Source organism: Bactrocera neohumeralis, chromosome 3, assembly GCF_024586455.1.
Source record: "Bactrocera neohumeralis isolate Rockhampton chromosome 3, APGP_CSIRO_Bneo_wtdbg2-racon-allhic-juicebox.fasta_v2, whole genome shotgun sequence".
NCBI lineage: Eukaryota > Metazoa > Arthropoda > Insecta > Diptera > Tephritidae > Bactrocera > Bactrocera neohumeralis.
Genome location: NC_065920.1, coordinates 53,301,033 through 53,321,787, shown reverse-complemented (window position 1 = coordinate 53,321,787; position 20,755 = coordinate 53,301,033). Strand labels below are relative to the sequence as shown.

At 35.1% G+C, this 20,755-nt stretch overlaps 1 protein-coding gene across 6 annotated transcripts in view; it reads right to left on the bottom strand.

Moving 5' to 3' along the window:
• LOC126754185 (beta-1,4-glucuronyltransferase 1) overlaps positions 1 to 20,755 on the bottom strand; it is a 360,239-nt gene that overhangs the window by 22,682 nt on the left and 316,802 nt on the right. The gene's annotated exons all lie outside the window — the stretch shown is intronic.

Genomic DNA, 20,755 nt, shown 5'->3' with positions numbered 1-20,755 from the left:
GTTATGATAAGTGTTATGAGCGGCTTAGGAGGGAGTAAAAATACAATATAACATAAGAAATAAAATTAAAAAAAAAAAATTAAAATAAAAATAGGTGGAATAATATATAACAGCGAATAGTAATAATCATCTGTGTTGAAGAGCAGACACGTTTTAGAGGGCTCACGTGTGCGGAATCACAATAAAGTGTAAAATTATGTGGCTATGTATGAGCTATGTAATGTGGTACGAGGGCTGCTATATATGTATATTCTGGCCTAGGGCAACACTAAGTGTTGCCAGGTGCAATCTGACATTTCCATTGGAAAGTTTGACATTTTTTAGCATAACATCACTCAGAACGTTTTGTCATTTAATCTTGAATTGTTTTATTTGCAGGGAATTAAAAAATTCATCTCGGCCAAAAAATGGAATTAACTCGTGAACATTTTCGTGCGATCATTTTTCACAACTTTCGACGTGGATTATCACGACAAGAGTGCATCGATGAACTAAAATCATATAGCACTGTAAAGAACTGGTACAACGAATTCAATCGTGGCCGACGCTCGCTCAAAGACGAATTCCGTGAAGGTCGTCCAAAAACAGCCGTTGTGCCAGAAAACATCGATGCCGTACGTGAACTGATAATGAAAGACCGTCATGTAACATACCTTCAGATAGAGGCATGCCTATGCATTTCTCCCACCAGCATACATTCGATATTGTATGAACACCTGGCCGTAAAAAAGGTTTGTTCTCGTTGGATCCCGCACAATTTGACAATCGCTCAAAAAAAGGCTCGTGTGGATTGGTGTAAAGAAATGCTGAAAAAATACGATCGCGATGCTTCAAAAGACGTTTATAAGATCGTCACAGGTGACGAATCAACAGCAATCGACAAAAAGCAATCGACAAAAAAAAAAAAAAAAAAAAAAAAAAAAAAAAAAAAACCATTTTCAGTTGATAAATATGCCTATTTACATTATTAGGCCAGAAATATATATAGCAACCTACGTAGCTACGAAACTAACAACAATAATAACAACAGCAATGACGGAAGAATCGTTGTTGTACAGGTTGTTCAATGTGAAATATTTGTGGAAAAAGTAAGAAATATTAAAAAAATTTAAAAAAATATTAATATATGATATAATAATAAAAAATTTATTTAAAGAAAATAATAATTATAACAAAGAAATATATATGTATTTAAAATAGTAATGATAACAAAACACATGTTATTTGTAAGAAAGTAGTGTAAAATAAGTAAGGGAGTGCTAAGTTAAGGTGGAATCAATTTATCCTTATTTTATCCTCTTGCAACTTGCTAGAATCAATACCTTAAGGGCTCAACGTCAACCAGAGGATCCGAATCCATGCAATTATATATACAGTTAAACTTCCCTCACTCGAATCACCATAATCCACAAAAAAACTTCGAGTTCGAGAGACTTCGAGTTATGAAAGTAAATTCATAAGATATTTGACTTCTATTGCCAATTCAAGAGTTCGAGTTATGGAGAACTTCGAGTTATAGTAACTGACCGACATAAAGTTTGTTACATTGTTACAAAAAGAAAATTATTATACCAAACGGTGCTATTAATATGCCACATACTAATGAATTGTTCCCTGAGATTCGTTAAAGTACCTCACATACCATCACCAATCATATGGAGTAAAGTCTGAATTTCAATTGCATATCTAACACATTGACCGATATATTCGTTCAAAAGTCAACTAAACGTACCGGGGTCTTAATATTCAGTACCTAGGGACTTAAACAGTTTTTATTGGATTTAAACAATTTTCGGCCATATGATGGCAGACACTAAAGGCCGTTCCTTTAATTGCTTCTCAATTTCTGAAATACTGGAAAGTGAAAAATCTGGAATTTAAGGGGGTATTCTCATGTAATCACTTCGAAAAATCGATTTTTTTTTTTATATTTTGACAGTAAAACCTATTGAAAACATGCTGTGAAAAATTCATACCGAAATTCATAGTATTTGATAAGTTACAGCTCATAGTCGCCGACGTGTCGTAAGCTACTGTCTACCAGGCATCTAAACGCATTTTTCTCGAATCATCATTTTCTGAAACTGTCATGTCCTAAAAAAAAGTATTCAACCGATTGCTATTTACATATGTTCTCCTACTCATTTATAGTTATCGTGTCTACCAGAATTGTTTCTTTTCGAAAACATTTTCATATTTTTTTTAACGAAAAAAAACAAGATTTTCGTGACTTTCTTTTGAAGTTCGACATTTTTTTTCAATGAAATTGATTATATTTGGTAGGGACGGATAGCCGCAGAACTACTGAATAATAATCCATTCGATTTTTTATTTCAGACAACATGAACTGAAGTGAAATGGGGCCTACTTTGATTAAAAAAAAATATATATTAAAAATGTAAAAAACGGAAAATGTTTTTTTTTTGTACATTTCAAAATACAAATAAAAATAAATTAAAAAATAAAATGATAGAATTTTGTTGTCGCATAAAAAAAAATTTCCTAAAAAGTGGTAAAATGTATGCGTTCACATGAGAGTACCCCCTTAAAATGGTGTTATATGGGAAATAGGCGTGGTTGTGGTCCGATTTTGGCCAATTTCACATTGTGACATAGGAATATGAGAAAAATGCCACGTACTAAGTTTAGTCGAAATCGGTCAGTCGAGTCCCGAGACGTGTCATTTCACTAGAAAGTGGACGGTGTCACGCCCATCACTCGATTTTCACACCGGTTCCCATCAAGCCTTCACATACCATCTCGAAGATAAAACTTAATGTCTCTGGCGTATTTAGTTATTGTTGATCGCGCTTTTTGTACTTAGCAAGTTTAGTTGTTGTACCTGAAGTGGGTGAGGAGATATGTACATTTAACTTGTTAGAGGCCGGGGCTACAAACAACTTTTGAAAATAAATATGTCGATAACAAATATTAAATTTTCTATAACATAGTCAAAAAACATAATTATCAATAAAAATAAAAATATATGTTGACTTTGTTTCATAATATTTCCAAAATTTATGTAAAATTCATTTATTTTTAATCTTTTCGTGTTTGAGTTGCTTACAAAATATAAATAAACGACAATCGATTAATATCTCTGATGATCTCTATTTTTCAATATACATATGTATGTATAATATATATACAAAATGGCAGAAAATAGTTCTTTTTAGTTTGGTGACCTGCTAACTATCAGGTCTCAAATTTGAGGCAATATTTTGAGACTAACGCTAGAGACTGTTTAGTGAATAGTAACTAGTCACAAATTGAGACTTTACCTCAAAATGTCTCAAATAGAGACTAGAGACTGGTTACAGAATCCCGCTACTAGTGGTATATGACTTAAAAAGGCTGCCATCTGATTTGAAATAAAATTTGCGATTACAATTAGTATATAATCTTTATATATAAAAATCACATGTCACATTGTTTGTCCGCGATGGACGCCTAAACTACTGAACCGATTTTAAATTTGATTGCACACCGTGTGCAATTTAATCCAACTTGAAAGACAGGATAGCTTACATCTCAATTTATAATCGCAATATTACTTACTCAATCCAATCAATAATTATCGTCATCTGTTAGAATCTTTTGGAGCTAACAAATAATTTTGACTGTCAAATAATAGACAAAAATTTGCAATAATATAATACCATGTTCAGACCGAAAATTTGAAAGTATTAGATTACATTTAAGCCCTTCACTAATCAGCCCGTTCTCACTGCCGTTGGAAAGATGAAAAAACAGCTGATTTTGGCATTCAAGAATTCACATCGCTCAATATTTATCAAAAGAAAACATTGTCATATAGTATTTTGTAATAAAAGCCGTATTCTTTTAAATATTTTCCATATAATGGCAATAATGGACGCATTTTTTCATTTGGGATGTCGATTTTCAGGTGAAATTAGATTCATTGCTTGTAAAAAAAATTTGTTTGTTTACATTTTTTTCCCTTTGTAGTGTCTAAATCAGCTGTGATAATGTAACAGATTTCCAATGCTGACAAGTAGATTGCGCAAAATCAGAGCCGCACAGAGAGATTTCAATGAAGTGATTTCGAACTGTCATTTTTGTATGGCGAAATCTTGATAAATTTATAAGATTAGTGGGATAAACTATTCAACAGCCGAAATCGTGTGATTAAGTGTCGGTCTGAAAATGGCATTATATTTTCGCTAATTACGAGTATTTGTCTATTATTTGACAGTCACAATTATTTGTTAGCTCCAAAATTGATACTTGCTCTTGAACTTGAATAGCTTTCTGGGATAGACACTCTCTCTCCTACAATTTTACAAACTACTGTTGGCGTAACTAGTCCAAATAAGGAAACTAATGTGTTATCAAGACACTTATCTTATTATCTACATATGTGACCTGGTCTACGAAAAGGGAGCTAACGTGCGAAAACTAGTTTTCTGGGAAAAGCTGTTAAAAATAATCGTCAGTTTCTCGTTATCTCATTAATTGTTCTCCTTTTTTTTTGACACCTAAGCCCCCTTTCCGTAGACCAGGTCACATATAGTATATACAAAGTAGCTCTAAAAACATTTGCATACCAATTTATTCACAGTCACAGTTTCGTTCAATTAATTTTGACTTCAAACAAGAAAAATATTTCCGGAAATTCAACAATTTTATCCACACTTATACTTTTATTGACAACTTGTATATAAAATATTACCTTTTAAACCACAATTCCCTTACTTGTAGAAGGAGGCATAATTCATTTTTTTTTTCACTTTTAATGATTATTTTTTATTGGTTAAGATAACTGGTTCACAACTTTTTTTAATTGTTTAAAGCACTGTGTAATATGTTGTCGCTGAGAAAATTAGTTGAGCACGTTGAATTTATTCTCCGATTCACTTTTTACTCTCTCAAAGTGTAATTTTTACGATTATAAAATTTTGAAGGTCAGTCGCACTACCATCTAAACTTCACTAGCCCGCATTGCGCCGCGACTGAAACCGTTAAATGTGTTTCTCTACTTCTTCGATATTAGGCCACTGCCTGACTGAATGGGAAAAAGTTAATCAATTTCATATCTATCATGTAGTTGGATCATGCTATGTCATTATAACGCAGTCGACGCATAAGTGTTTACCTAATAATCAAAGACAAGAATAACAATAAATGACTAATCGACGGACAGTCGCGGGTGGGAATTAAATAAACAAAAAATTAAGCAGCAATTGTTGTCCGTCTTTGAATTATTTTGTGTCTACAAGTTGATTATAAGCACATACGCAATTGAAAAAAAAAACAACAAGCAGTGACAATAGAAAAATAGGAAAACAATAATAATCAACATTAAAAATAAACAAAAGACACTTATTGGGTTTTATTTCTGATCATTATAGATTCGCAATTGAGTATAAGTATGTGCATTTATAAGTGTTTCTATGTATATATATATATAATATATATATATATATTCGAAAAAGTGGTATTACTTACTATATAGTTATATTAAGGTGGGTAAAAAAGCGAATGTTTTTTTTTCGCTTGGTACTCTGAAAAATTGATTGATAGATACATCCAAGAAGCTAGCTAAGGCTATCCAGGTATGAAATCTTAATTGTAACGGGAAGGTATCCAGCCTAATTGATCGATAAACGAGGAATGCACCGCGACCTTACCTACGTCTATTGTGTCCTCTTTTAAATCACAAAGACTCAGCTAGCCCCAGCATATTGATAAAGTCCAACATTTTGCTGCATGCTAGCGAAGCGATGCGATCCCTATTTGGAAACATTGATCTAAGGGCCTTAAACCTGCAACTGCCAATTAGAAGGTGTTCTGGTGTTTCAGGCTCCCCGTCTCAGAACCGGCAAATGTTTCTTCAGCTTGATCTCTTTAAGAGAGCTTTAAGTGCCGCTTGACTATCGCTAAGTATGGTTATACGTTCGTTGCGTTGGAGGTTCATTATATCTTTATGCACCGACTTATGGCAAAGACTTCTGCCAGAAAAATGATCGGAAAACTTCCCTTAGATATGGGATATATACATACTTGTATATGGTCTTGGGACTGCTGCACCAATTTTCTTCGACGTTTTCGAGCCGTCTGTAAACCACTTAATTGTATCATTCTTAAGTAGTAGCTCGAGAGTGGAATCATTCCATTCAGCTTAACTGCTCCGTAGATGAAGGGTATAATAATAAAAACATTTGACTTCAAATATATAAGAATAAAAGTTTCATTTCAATCTTGGCGATTTTTTGAAGCCTCTAAAAGGCTTAAAGGGTGACCTTGAACTTCTTGGCGAAGAAAACCCTTTTAGTAATGCTGTTCCAGGCTAATGGTATAGTACCACTTAACTCTTTCATCCGCTGGGACGAGGTTACCTTACCTCTGTCACACCCTTCTGCTGTCATTTGTAGAAGTATGTGCTTGGCTACCTGATCGATCACTAGATGAAGCGGTGCAAATGGTTTTCTATTTTTTTCTTATTATAAGATAGAAAAATTCAGTACCAAGCGAAAAAGAGATTCACTTTTTTGACCCACCCTACTTTATCATAAGTATATAAAAGTCTTTTAATATTTTTGCTTGCCAATTAATTTGAAGTGCGCGACTTTAATCTTCAACGTGTGTGATTAAATTGATTAAATTCTGAAAAAATCTAATGAAATATTTACCAAAAATAATTAAAAAAGTAAGTTCAGCTGCGTATGAATGCTAGATAAGCCGTCTTCGATGCGTCGCTATCCTGCTCACTATTTTTCCACTCCACTCTCTTATCCAAAAAAAGTTTAAGTTGAAAGTGGGAAATCGAACAAACGTAACCGGTTGATTAAATAAAGTGGCAGATCTTGCGTTGTAACCCTGGCGCTAACACTTCCTCTGACGCATTGTCAATTTCTGTGGCACTTTTTTCTTGAATAGTGATATTTTGCTTTTCACAATAAAAATAATATCAGTAATATCTTCGTTTTGAGCCTAATCTAATCTATCTAATTGTTTATACCGTTTTTGGAATTTATACCAGTTGCTTATACGATTTTTTATACTCCACACTGTAGGTCGTTTCTACACTCCACTAGTAATTAGTTCGAAGACTGTAGTAGTATTTAATATATTTAAGACCGTAAGTGTAAATTTCAGTTTATTTTTAGAATGCCAGGCACTTTTTGAAAAGTGTATATTAATGATTTAACTTTTTTTTGGAATTTCAAGAATGTATGTAAGTATAATCGAATAACCAACACGCCTCTATGCATCCCCTCAGTGCCGTAGTTAGAATTGTTGGTGAAAAAATCTACAAAACGTTGTTGTAGAGTATTGAGCCCTCCTGAGAATGCCGCTCTCGGGAAGAATTATCTGCTCTTTTCTTCATTCCTTCCTTTTTGACATTAGCTTAGATAGGTTGGAGTGACTTGGTCGTAAGAAAGGGTGATCGCTATAAAGAGCAAGTAGGGAAAATCATCAGAATCGGATGACTATATATATATAGCTGTCGACTGTTCAAAAATGATATTTCGTTCTATAACTCCTCTAAATAATTCAAAATTTTATAATGCATCGTGCACTTATGTATTTTGATTCTTTTGGCACCCAGAAGTTTACATTTTAATTCTACCAGGATTCGGGATAATTTCCCATATTGTTAGACCAGAAAGTAATAGTAATAAATATCCTAATCATCTACCATTTAATATTTTATAATGCATCGTGTTACAAGTCGGTAAAAACGTTAGCAAAAACCCATGAATCTGGCTTCGAGTTGCCCCCGCCTCCACTGTATTCTCCAGAACTGGCGCCCACCGATTGTTTACTGCTCTCAGATCTTAAAAGAATTCTTGCTGGGAAGCAGTTTTCGTCGAATGAAGAGTTGATTGTCCAAACTGAGGACTATTTTGTAGCAAAGGACAAATCGTACTACAAAAATGGTATTGAAAAGTTGGAGGGTTGAAAGGAAATATCTTGAATAAAAAAATAAACAGTTTTGCTAAAAAATGTGTGTGGCGGGGTACTTTTCAATTGACTTGGTATATCTTATAGCTGCCTTGAAAAAAAACTGCCTACGTTTAAAAATTATCTAGTGATATAATTGGAAGACTACAATATCTCCAGCACCCGGAAATTGTGAATAAATTGCCTGGATGAATGATATATAAATTTTGCTAAGTTGGTACGACTGTCCTTAATTACTATGTGCAATATGAGCGCGAGCTGTCAATCAGTAGGTTGGAATAAAAAGATGGAACAAAGAATTTGTCTAAAATTTGGTATTTTTAATTAAATTTCGTGTGCAAATCTTAGAAAAAGCTTACGGTGAATCAATTTTATCAAAAACGCAAGCTTACGAGTGGGACAAAGTTTTAAAATATGGTAGAGAGGTCTTTGAAGACATGCATCGTAACTGATGAAAATATTAAAAAAGTGAAAGAAATGGTGCTTAGAAATCATCAGGCAAGTGTTAGAGAGATGGCAAGAGAGCCCGACATTCCTCGCGAGACCGTTGGAATGATTTTGGTGGATATTTTGGCTATGAAATGCGCTCTTGCGCCACTCGTACTAATAAAGCTGAATTTTATTCAAAAAGAGTACGATTTTTGATCGAATTTAAAGCCAACAAGTAAGGAAGGAACGGGTGTCACCGAACATTTTATACTCTCGCATGATAAAGCGATAATCGAGATTTCATTATCAGTCATTTACATATCTTTCAAATACCGTATTTGTGTAAGGTTTTATTCCGCTATCATCATTGGTTCCTAATGTATATACTCGTATTATACAGAAAAGGCATCAGATGAAATTCAAAATAGCGTTATATTGAAAGAAGGCGTAGTTGTGAACCGATTTCACCCATATTTCGTACATGCCATCAGGGTGTTCAGAAAATATTATATCCCCAATTTCATTGAAATCGGTAGAGTAGTTCCTGAGATATGGTTTTTGGTCCATAAGTGGGCGACGCCACGCCCATTTTCAATTTAAAAAAAAGCCTGGGTGCAGCTTCCTTCTGCCATTTCTTCCGTAAAATTTAGTGTTTCTGACGTTTTTTGTTAGTCGGTTAACGCACTTTCAGTGATTTTCAACATAACCTTTGTATGGGAGGTGGGCGTGGTTATTATCCCATTTCTTCCATTTTTGAACTGTATATGGAAATGCCTGAAGGAGATGACTCTATAGAGTTTGGTTGACATAGCTATGGCAGTTTCCGAGATATGTACAAAAAACTTAGTAGGGGCGGGCCACGCCCACTTTTCCAAAAAAATTACGTCCAAATATGCCCCTCCTTAATGCGATCCTTTGTGCCAAATTTCATTTGGTTGACATAGCTATAGTAGTTTCCGAGATATGTACAAAAAACTTAGTAGGGGGCGGGGCCACGCCCACTTTTACAAAAAAATTGCGTCCAAATTACCCCCTCCCTAATGCGATCCTTTGTGCCAAATTTCACTTTAATATCTTTAATTATGGCTTAGTTATGACACTTTATAGGTTTTCGGTTTTCGCCATTTTGTGGGCGTGGTGGTGGGTTTGCCGATGTTGCCCATCTTCGAACTTAACCTTCTTATGGAGCCAAGAAATACGTGTATCAAGTTTCATCATGATATCTCAATTTTTACTCAAGTTACAGCTTGCACGGGCGGACGGACGGACAGACAGACATCCGGATTTCAACTCTACTCGTCACCCTGATCACTTTGGTATATATAACCCTATATCTGACTCTTTTAGTTTTAGGACTTACAAACAACCGTTATGTGAACAAAACTATAATACTCTCCTTAGCAACTTTGTTGCGAGAGTATAAAAACGCAATGAATACTATCGATCAACCACCGGATTCACCAGATTTGGCGCCGTGGAACCCGTTTTCAGTCGATCGAAGAGATAAAACCAAATTCACTGAAGGAGTTAAAGGCCATCCCTGAAAGTGCATATGAAAAGTGTTTCGAGAACTGGAAGAGTCGTTGGCATAAAAGTATTACATCTGGTGGGTATTACTTTGAGAGCGACAACATAAATTTTGCGTTTTATTTACAATTTACGGGAATTTTTCGGATAAAGATTTTCGGTTTTCACAATGTAGATATCTTCGTTGTAATTTAAAATCAAAATTTTATACTCTCATTACTCAGAAAGAAAGTTACTGCTATTAGAATTGTTACTGATGTCATATTGTGCTTTAAATTTGACACAGAAACACGGCTTACTCAACAGAACATTATGCGAAAGTTCACTGAACTGCTGGAGAAATAGATAACTACTTTCAAGCTTAATGACAATTACACGACACGACAAAACGCAAATTAGTATGCTTTTCAAATGCAATTTGCATAAACGTTTTTATTGGTTTACTTTTTACCAACGCATTACAAGAATACATACATACATAAGTACAACACAAATAGACTACCAGAAAAGACACACATATTTACCTAGTAACATTCTGGTAATGATAGCATGTATGTATGTATGTGTGTAGTGTTGTAATTGCAAATGTTAGCTGTTAAGCGTGCCGAACTCATTAGATACATATGTACATATATTACACAAGTTACCTACATATGTATCTAGATACAAAGTACAATATGTTAGTAGATATAGATACATGTGTATGTACGTGAGGCGTCTTATTAAAAAGTAATTAAATACTCATAGAAGCAACGAATACTCCTCAGTGCAGAGTTATGCAGTTCACAAGGCAGCGATAAGCAACCGCAGACAGACAGATTGACAGACATACTAAGCGCGTACTTAACAAATCTGACAGTGGCGGTGCGAGACACACTTTCGGCATAACCACATAAACATACACACACAGATATGTGTACAGATGTGAGTATAAAAGCGAGTATTTGCCATCAACAGCTGCTAACGTGTTGAAAGTCACTTAGAAATTGCTACAATGTTTAAATGTATGTTTGTGTATAGGTATGTATATATCCATGTTTGTATGTATGTCTATGCAGGTTTGTAATAAACTAGTTTTGGAATGTCGGCAGGCACGTGTGGCGCCCTAGGTCACTCACCGCTGATGGCAGTGGCAGCGCCAAGTTAAAAATAGATCTGCACTGTAGGTATGAATTAAAAATAATTGTGGCCGGTGATAGAATGCCATTGATAGCGATATGTCTCTAGAAATGAGTATGTATGAGTATGAAAATGGTGAAAAAACTGATGAGTAGTCATGAAAGTCTTCTCGATATAAGAAAAACAATGAAAAAACAAGGCACTCACAGGAAAAAGTCCATACAACAGTGGATCAAATTTGACCCGTACTGCTGCTCTTATGCGCGTGTGAAGTTTGATCTCAAACGATATGTCAAGCAATCTGTGTTTTTGGCAGCTGTTTGTTTACGACACGAAAGGCTTATCAAGAAAAAAGTAGAAAAAAGAGCTCGCTTGAAATTTTGTGTTTCCAATGGAACCAAGGATACGGAATCATTGAAAGTAAATACTTGCAAAAGGGTTTTGTGAAGTTTACTTTAATACGTACACAAGCATTTGAGTAGCTGAAAGCATTCAGTGAATGTCAGGTCATGAGTTATCGAAAACTTGCCTCACGTGGTCCATCTACTTCTGATAATGACGATAGCACCGAAAAAGTAAGAGAGACATTGCTTGTGTTGGCATCAGATTGATAGCAGAGGATTTAAACAAATCCTATGGTTCGACTCAACACATTTTAGTTAGTGTTTGGGTATGTAGCCTTTCATTGCTAGATCGTCCCAAAAATTATGTCAAGTAGAGGTTTTAAAGCCAACTTGCACATAGTGTCCGTAGACTCAAAGAATCTCGGTTTCTAAAAGAACACGAGTCTGAACACTCGGAAATCCTCACACTCTTTCCCCATATACCGGCTAGAGAGTTGTGGGTGGGAAAAAGCCGCTGGAGGAGAGGGGCAGTGAGCTTCTTTACGGAAGGACCAAAGCTTAGGGGCAAGATTGGTAGATGGGTTTAATGCCAGCAGCTATCTATCAACTCCAGCTTCAGACTTCTTGACTATTGCAGTGTTTTTCAAGTCGAAGGTATCAGTAGATTTACTGCTCCGTACATCCGCTCAGATAGATAGGGCGGCGATACTAGCCTTGAGGTAGGTAGGTAGATAGGAGTGTAGCCCTGTTATACTAGCCTTGAACTCATTAACATTGCGTTGAGGGTTGATCAAGCAGTGTCTAACCTTGCTATCAATAGCATCGCGTTTCTTTGTGATAGTACTGGTATGGGTGCCAGGCCACAGCGGAATTGCAGGAAATTGTAAAGCTGATGAACTGACAAAGAATCTCTTTGCCCTCAGTAAGACTAGTCTCTCCCCTAGTTGTGGGGCTTTTAACAATTCGTTGTCCTATTGGCGACCATGTTGAAAGGCTGGGAGTCCTACCAGACGTCATCTGCAAAAGCTGTATAAAAGAAGACGAGGTGGAAACAACTCAACGCTTTCTTCTTGACTGTCCTGCGTTTAAGAGGCTAAGACTTAAACACTTGGGAACGCATACCTTCAGACATCCCACCGAACTGACGGGAATGGAAATTAAACGCCTGTGCAAATTTGTATTGGATTTCTTCTTTTCTATGGCTTCACAAAGGACTACATAAAGCAGTTCACGTACGATTTTTCTAAATCTGATGATGGGACTTGAGTTTAAGAATATGACGTCGAAACTGTGCATCAATCAAGGGAATGGCACTTATTAATACTGCGTTCGGATATAATATTTCAACAATTAAAGCTAATATTTGAGTGCTAATGAGATAATGACTGAGAGATGACGTAATTTGATCGGCTGAGTTCCTTTACTTGGAAGATACGAGTCAGTTCTAATCTAGTGAGGAGCTATATGAGCCGCGTGTTCGAACGATAAGACGACAGAAAGCTTTTCTGTATTTTATCTTTCCACGGCGAATATCGCATTCGATAGAACGATGAGCTGTATGAGATATACGACGACATTGACATAGTTCAGCGAATTAAAAGATAGCGGCTACGCTGGCTAGGTCATGTTGTCCGAATGGACGAAAACACTCCAGCTCTGAAAGTATTTGAAACAGTACCCGCCGCGGTAAGCAGGGGAAGAGGAAGACCTCCACTCCGCTGGAAGGACTAAGTGGAGAAGGACCTGGCTTCGCTTGGAATATCCAATTGGCGCCACGTAGCGAAAAGAAGAAACGACTGGCGCGCTGTTGTTAACTCGGCTATAATCGCGTAAGCGATGTCTACGCCAGTAAAGAAGAAGAAGAAGGTGATTATCTTATGGATCCAGAGAATAAAAGGAATACTCATTGCTACATTTTCAATTTTAGAAATATATATAAGTGAGGAACCGCCACTGGTGCATTGATTCATACCCAGTTTTTTTTGACAAAATCGGTCTCAAGCAGAGCCCTCAGTTTACAAAGTATTGTACATTATGTACATATATCTATGCTTGAGTTGGAACCACTTCATATGTATGCTTTCGAAGTGATGTTGCTTTACCAGAAGTAAAAAGTAAGATTTTAGCTTGAATAATTGTATTCTTTGTTATAAGTTGGCTTTAGAAACATTAAAGGTTAGGTAAATCTGGTAGGCCACGCATAAACCAGTTTGTTCCGCTATGATACCAGATGGAATTCACTTGCTTGGTCTAAGACGAGTAGTCATCGTTTAGGATGCCTGTCGATACCAGTATCATACTGTGGGACAAGTGCACAAGAAATGCTCCGTTGTTTACTTGGTGTTAGCCCCATCTTGCAGGCGTGTGTTGCCACATTAAAAGTTTGCTAAACATTTTTTATGGTAATAAAAATTTTATAATTTTTATAATGATAAAACATAATTTTTCAAATGCATTTTATTTGAAAAATATATCTCTGAGCACATTACCAACAATCTTAAAAATTAAGACTTTCTTTTGATTCCTTTCAGTTCAAAAGCTCTCATCTTTCATTAAATCTCTTTAGGAACTAGGACAGTCAAGAATTGAAAATAAATAAAGTTTCATTAAATTTTAGCTAAAGTACACTTAAGGATTCTGAAAATATTTTTCAAGTACTAATATTTTGTAGCATCAATGCCCTCACATCAGTCAGATTCAGCATTCATTTATATTATAAATCTTTAAACGCGTTTAGTCGAAACTATAAAACAACACATTTATCAAATCCGACCAAGAGGATAATCAGACACTCACATCCGCTTTAAATTCTAACTGTTCGTTCATAGTAAAATCATCCAATAAACTACCTATATTTTTGCTAAAAAATATGATATCTTTTAATTCAGATAGCACATTTTCTTTCAGTTAGTGCGAGTTCCTAGAATCACTATCGCCAGCCGAGACCTCTTGAAAATGGTGATTCCCAAGAATGACGCAGTAGACGCCATTTCTTATCAAAATGCAAAATAAAAATATTTTTTTTCACTTAAATGCATATATAATGATGACTGATAGAGAAAAATTTAATTTTTTGCTTTACTTCCGGAATATGTTGATAAAGTAAGGGGTTTTTCGACAGTTCAAGACCGACCTAACTGCTAAAGAATGGGTGGCGCAGTGCGTATACGTAATATTTCACCTTTATACCTCCAAAGAATTTAAGTAATTAGACTGTTCATTCCTACAAGAATGGCATACCTTCATCTCAGTCAAAACTTACAGTTACTAAACAGTGAGAAATAGCTGTTACTGTCAAAGTCGCACTTTTACCAATAACATCAACTTCCACCATAAATTTGAGGGTTAACCATGATACTATAAATAGATAATAATAATAGAGGCCTTCAAGTGAACATAATTATTTCTGTCAGCAATCGCATGACTAAAGAAGCGCTGAGTAATAAATTAATGGTTCGGCCGTGTTTTGCTGAATTCTAATTTCAAATCAAAAAAAGAGTAAAAATGCATAAAATAGATAAAAGTGGTAGAAAGTAGACAGCAGAAAGCAACTTGCATACACATTATATACAAGCACTCATAAATATAACAACTAAATTTATGTTCGGTATGTATGTTAACCGCAAACGTTTTGCATGGACAGGCCATTTGGCCTCTTAGTGGTCTTGTGACATTCTCAGTGCCATTTTTGGCCTCACGGTCAATGCGAAAATCAGCAAATTACTGCGGTCAATGCGGCCATGCAATAAGTTCATTTTGGTAATTGCATTGTGGGAGAGAGCGCACATAAAGCCACATAAAGTGTACGCAACACATATTAACTAATTGTAAATATCTGTGTAGACATTAGGGTGCTCGTTATTTCCCAAGTGGTTTTTATATCCAGAACGCGGTAAGTCACGAGCTGAGTCAAATAGTTTTTACCTCAGGTTTTGAGATATCGTTATGAAATCTTGCTAACAGTATTTTCTTCCAAAGCAGCTGCTTACTTGTTGAAACCGCCGATTTTGGACCACTATAGTTTATAGCTGCCGTACAAACTGAACGATCAAACTCGAGTTCTTGTATGGAAAACTTTTTTGTGTGACAAGATATCTTCACAACATTTGGCATGAATTATTTTCTAAGACAACCCTAAAATATCTGAAGAAATTAACCAGATCTGACCACTATAGCATATAGCTGTCATACAAACTGAACGATCAAACTCGAGTTCTTGTATGGAAAACTTTTTTGTGTGACAAGATATCTTCACAACATTTGGCATGAATTATTTTCTGAGACAACCCTAAAATATCTGAAGAAATTAACCAGATCTGACCACTATAGCATATAGCTGCCATACAAACTGAACGATCAAAATCGAGTTCTTGTATGGAAAACTTTTTTGTGTGACAAGATATCTTCACGACATTTGGCATGAATTATTTTCTAAGACAACCCTAAAATATCTGAAGAAATTAACCAGATCTGACCACTATAGCATATAGCTGCCATACAAACTGAACGATCAAATTCGAGTTCTTGTATGAAAAACTTTCTTATTTCAAAAGAAATCTTGACGAAATTTGGCACGAATTATTTTCTGAGACAACCCTAAAATATCTGAAGAAATTAACCAGATCTGACCACTATAGCATATAGCTGTCATACAAACTGAACGATCAAAATCAAGTTCTTGTACGGAAAACTTTTTTGTGTGACAAGATATCTTCACGACATTTGGCATGAATTATTTTCTAAGACAACCCTAAAATATCTGAAGAAATTAACCAGATCTGACCACTATAGCATATAGCTGTCATACAAACTCAACGATCGAGATCAAGTTCTTGTATGAAAACTCATTACTCATTATTTGTGAAAAAAGTTCTGGCAAAAATTGAAGTTCCGGTGTGCGTTTGCAAAAAAAAATAATATTGGAAAAAATCTACACCCTAATATATGCATGTCTGCTCTTTACCTAAAAGCATTTGTTTTGCATTAGCACTTAAAGCAAAGGAAATTTGTTGAGCTTTCCAGCACGTTGCTTAATTTTCTACTTCCACTCTCGTTGGGTCGCTTTCAGGCATACAAAGATATATACTTTCCAACATACATATGAATATATTAGCTATATATAAATATATATACACCTCAATTTGCATGCTGGCAAATTTCTAGCTGGCATTTGCTTTCTTGCTCGTTTCTGTCGTGACCTTTACACTCTCGCTCTCGCATTTTGACAGTTAATTTGTTTTATTGACATTTTTCTCATAACTTGTCTTGCCTTTACTACTTGCCTACATATTATTTACTTTCACAATTCTGAATGCAAAATATATTTTATGGTCTTTGACAGTGTCGTATTGTGCGCTTGAGTTATGCTGAGCATATTTCTAGGTATGTATGTGTGTATGTATTTCCATTACGTTGAGTATTGCCGCATACGGTCGGCCGGCACAGGGGAATGTTAATTATTCAAAAGCAATTATAGGAGTGAGTGTGAGCAGGCAGTGAGCGAAGGAAGGCCTATTTTTAGGTTACCCAAGCCAAATACGTGCATTTGTTTGAATTTTTGAATTGGCATAGAAATTAAAATTTACATTTCAAAGAAAAAGAAAACATTAGAGGACTTCAATTTTAGGACAAGCCAAAAAAGATAAAAAAATAAGGTTTGTTTGATGGTTTCTAATAAAACAAGATTGGGAGACTCTAATTTTAGAACAAACCAGAAAAGAAAAAAAAAAATAAAGGATTAATTGAATTTTCACAGATTTTTGAGCGAAAAAAGTTATTTTATTAGATATTAATTCTAAATTAGCTTCGGAGCTTTTGAAAATATTACATTCCCATAAAGACAGGTTTTTCAAAATGTTGTTTCCAGCTTTTTTTTATATAATCTATAAATTATTATCTATAATCTATAATCTATATTTTATAATCTATAATTTTTAATCTATAATCTATGTATAATCTGTAATCTATAATCTATAATCTATAATCTATAATCTATAATCTATAATCTATAATCTATAATCTATAATCTATAATCTATAATCTATAATCTATAATCTATAATCTATAATCTATAATCTATAATCTATAATCTATAATCTATAATCTATAATCTATAATCTATAATCTATAATCTATAATCTATAATCTATAATCTATAATCTATAATCTGTAATCTGTTATCTATAATCTATAATCTATAATCTATAATGTATAATCTATAATCTATAATCTATAATCTATAATCCATAATCTATAATTTATAATCTAGAGGCTTGAGGCTAAAATCTAGACTTTATTCAATAATCTAAATCGAAATTAAGATTTTAAAATTCAGAATCTATAATCTGAAATCCATAATCTAGAATTTAAACACTAGATCTATCACCTAAAGTATAGAATTAGAACCTAGAACCTAGAATCAGAAATTTAGAACCTAGACACTAGAGGCTAAAATCTAGACTTTATAGTTTATGTAGTCGATTATCAAGAATTTAGAATTTTAAACTCTGAATATAGAATCAATAGTCTATATGTAGAAGCTAAAGTTGAGAACTTGGAATCAAAACATAGAATCTAGAAAAAAATAAAGGCAGTTCCAAAGGGTCTTCAAAAAAATTTCGATTCGGGTAAATAAGCTGTAGATTGCTGATTAGGATTAATCACATAAAGCTGTTGTTTAGGCTCGGGTACTCTTTTAGAATTTCGTATTAAAAATAGAGGAGTGTTTCCTTTCAAAATGTGATCCGTATTATGTTCGCTAACACATATTTTAAAAGCTTCAGTCATCTCTGTGGCTTTTGAGTACATTCAATGCAATATTATTGATTTCAAGGTATCTAAGCTCTTCTAGGTTAAGGCTGCTGCCTTAATTTTGAAACAATATTCTTCACAGACTTCAATTTAATCACTTATGTGTGAGAATCAAAGCTACTAATGGACTGAAAATCTAAGTTTAGACTTGAGAGTTTAGAAGGTGTACGTAGGGTTTAAGGAAATCCTTTGAAGTGTCAGGTTGCAGGCTACATATCTCCCCAACTATTACTTTACCAGCGGGTACTTTTTGATAAATCAACATAATATCCAAACTAATAAACAAACAAGTGCGCACCTTTTCTCTAAATACTTAAACTTTAATACTTTCAATCCTTAAAAAAAAGAAAATCAGTAAACCAAACGCCTTCCTAAGACCATTGCTATTACTTCATCATTTAGCTTTTTCCTAACTCTTTTGTTTTTAGTGGAAAAACAGTTTGAGTACATCCCACTTACTTGTTCTAAAAGCGCCTAGCACCTGGTGCACTCACCCGATACCGCAAATCAAGCAACTCTTCATTGCGCCGCGGCTAACAAGTGTCCGCTGGCAAAAGTTTAAATTAATCGCATTTAAATTTGAATTTAATTGGGTTTCATTTCCGCTGCGAATCGACTTTTTGCCACTTCATTATGCTGCCTTTTGTATTTATGCTGGCATCACATTCTGCCTCTCATCTCAAATCTCACAGTCGTACCATGAGACCGTCGTGTTAAAAGGCGTAATTTTGTGGCTTTTCAAATTTAAGCTCACTTATTTCGGTTTTTCTCTCACTTCGTACTACCAGTGCGTCCGCCATTTTATTTATTCGCTTGAAATACGCCATTGTTTTGGTGTACTATTGCATTGAAGGATTAATGTGCGTAATTACGAACCAATTGAAAGTGCTGTTTTAGAGCTAACCTGAGGGTTTTGTAAGTATCGGAAGTGGCGCGTAGGCTTCGGCTTTAAATATTTGCGAATTGGGCTAAAAACAATGGCGGTTTATGCGCTGTAATGAAGTTTAATCTTGAAACGGATGTGAGAACTTTTTCATTAGTCTTCTATTATTTATTATGGTAAAGTTGGTTAATTTTTGGGTAGCTGTATTTATTTATTCTCACCTACCAACATTGCTCCCTCAAAAAAAATACTGTGTAAAGTATCTTGGGTATTATATAAAGTTTATTCTGTAGTGCTTATTGAATTTGTGTGGCATTCATAGAGGTGGCAGTCTGGAACTTAACCTCTCTTAGTGAAAATCCGTACACAAGCTCGCACCATTTAAAATCACCATAGCTCTTTATAGTGGGAGAAAAATAAGGGTAGAACCCTTTTAATTTCTTTGATCTGCCTTTCGGATCTCCAGAAAAATCTTGTACGTTTTAACCGACCTAAAAAATATTTTAAATTTTCAGGCTATTTACAATGACATTGTGCTCACAGCGATATGTGCTGCTGTGATGCGAGGCGTGTTGCTGTGAAGTACTTCAAGTCTTCTTATAACAGATAGACCGATAGGGTCATCAAACGACGCCTTATTTTTTCGTTCTTTTAACATTTCTCTTCAGTAAGGTGTTCCATTTCATCATGAAAAGATATACGATCTAAAAACGAGTCGAAATTATTAAAAATTTCTACCGAATTCGGAGTCTGTGGCCTCAACTTTGAGAGCGCTACGTTCAATTTATGATTGTCATAATCGTTCTGTCAGATCAGCACAGTACAAAATGTTCCCGTGCAAGTGAGACAAAGAAGTGCTCGTGATGTCGAGAATATTGCTGCCGCTAGCGCATCAATTAAGAAAGACCCAAGTCAGTCTCTCACACGTCGTTCTCAAGCGTTGGGCATTTTGTGACGTCGTTGGGGCGAATTTTGCGAACAGATCTTGGCCTACATCTTTACAAGATCAAATTGACGCAAGAACTGAAGCCGCTTGACCACCAGAATAGTCATATGTTCGTGAATTGGGCTAAGCAACAAAAATGATCCGGATTTTCTTCGCCAAATCATCTTCAGCGATGAGGCTCATTTTTGACCGAATGGCTTCGTCAATAAGCAAAATATGCATTATTACTCCATGAGTCACCATTGCATGTCGAAAATATTACGGTTTGGTGCGGTTTATTGGCCGGTGGCGTCATTGGCCGTACTTCTTCCGTGATGTTCAAGGCCGGCACGTTACTGTGAATAGGAATTGCTACATTTCAATGATAACCGAATATTTTTGGCCCGAATTGTATGATATGGACTTGGACAATATGTGGTTCCAATAGAACGGCTCCACTCGCCACACAGCGAATGTCACAATCGATTTATTGCAAACCAAGTTTGGTGAACGTGTTATCTTGCGAAATGGCCCAGTCAATCTCTCAATGATATAGAGTAGTTACAGTAAGTATTTCAGTTTTCGTCTGGTATTTTATAAGTCAAAAACTAGAATTTGATAGATAATTTAAGGTCCTACATTTTCGAATTGGCTTTATTTGAGTCCAGTATTTTGAAACCCTCTATCATTACGACTGATCTTTGATGGAGGATCAGGAGGACGCAGAATCGAAGTTCTCTAGAGGAGAGCCAAGAGACAATCAAGACTATCTGTAGCACCAGTAATAAG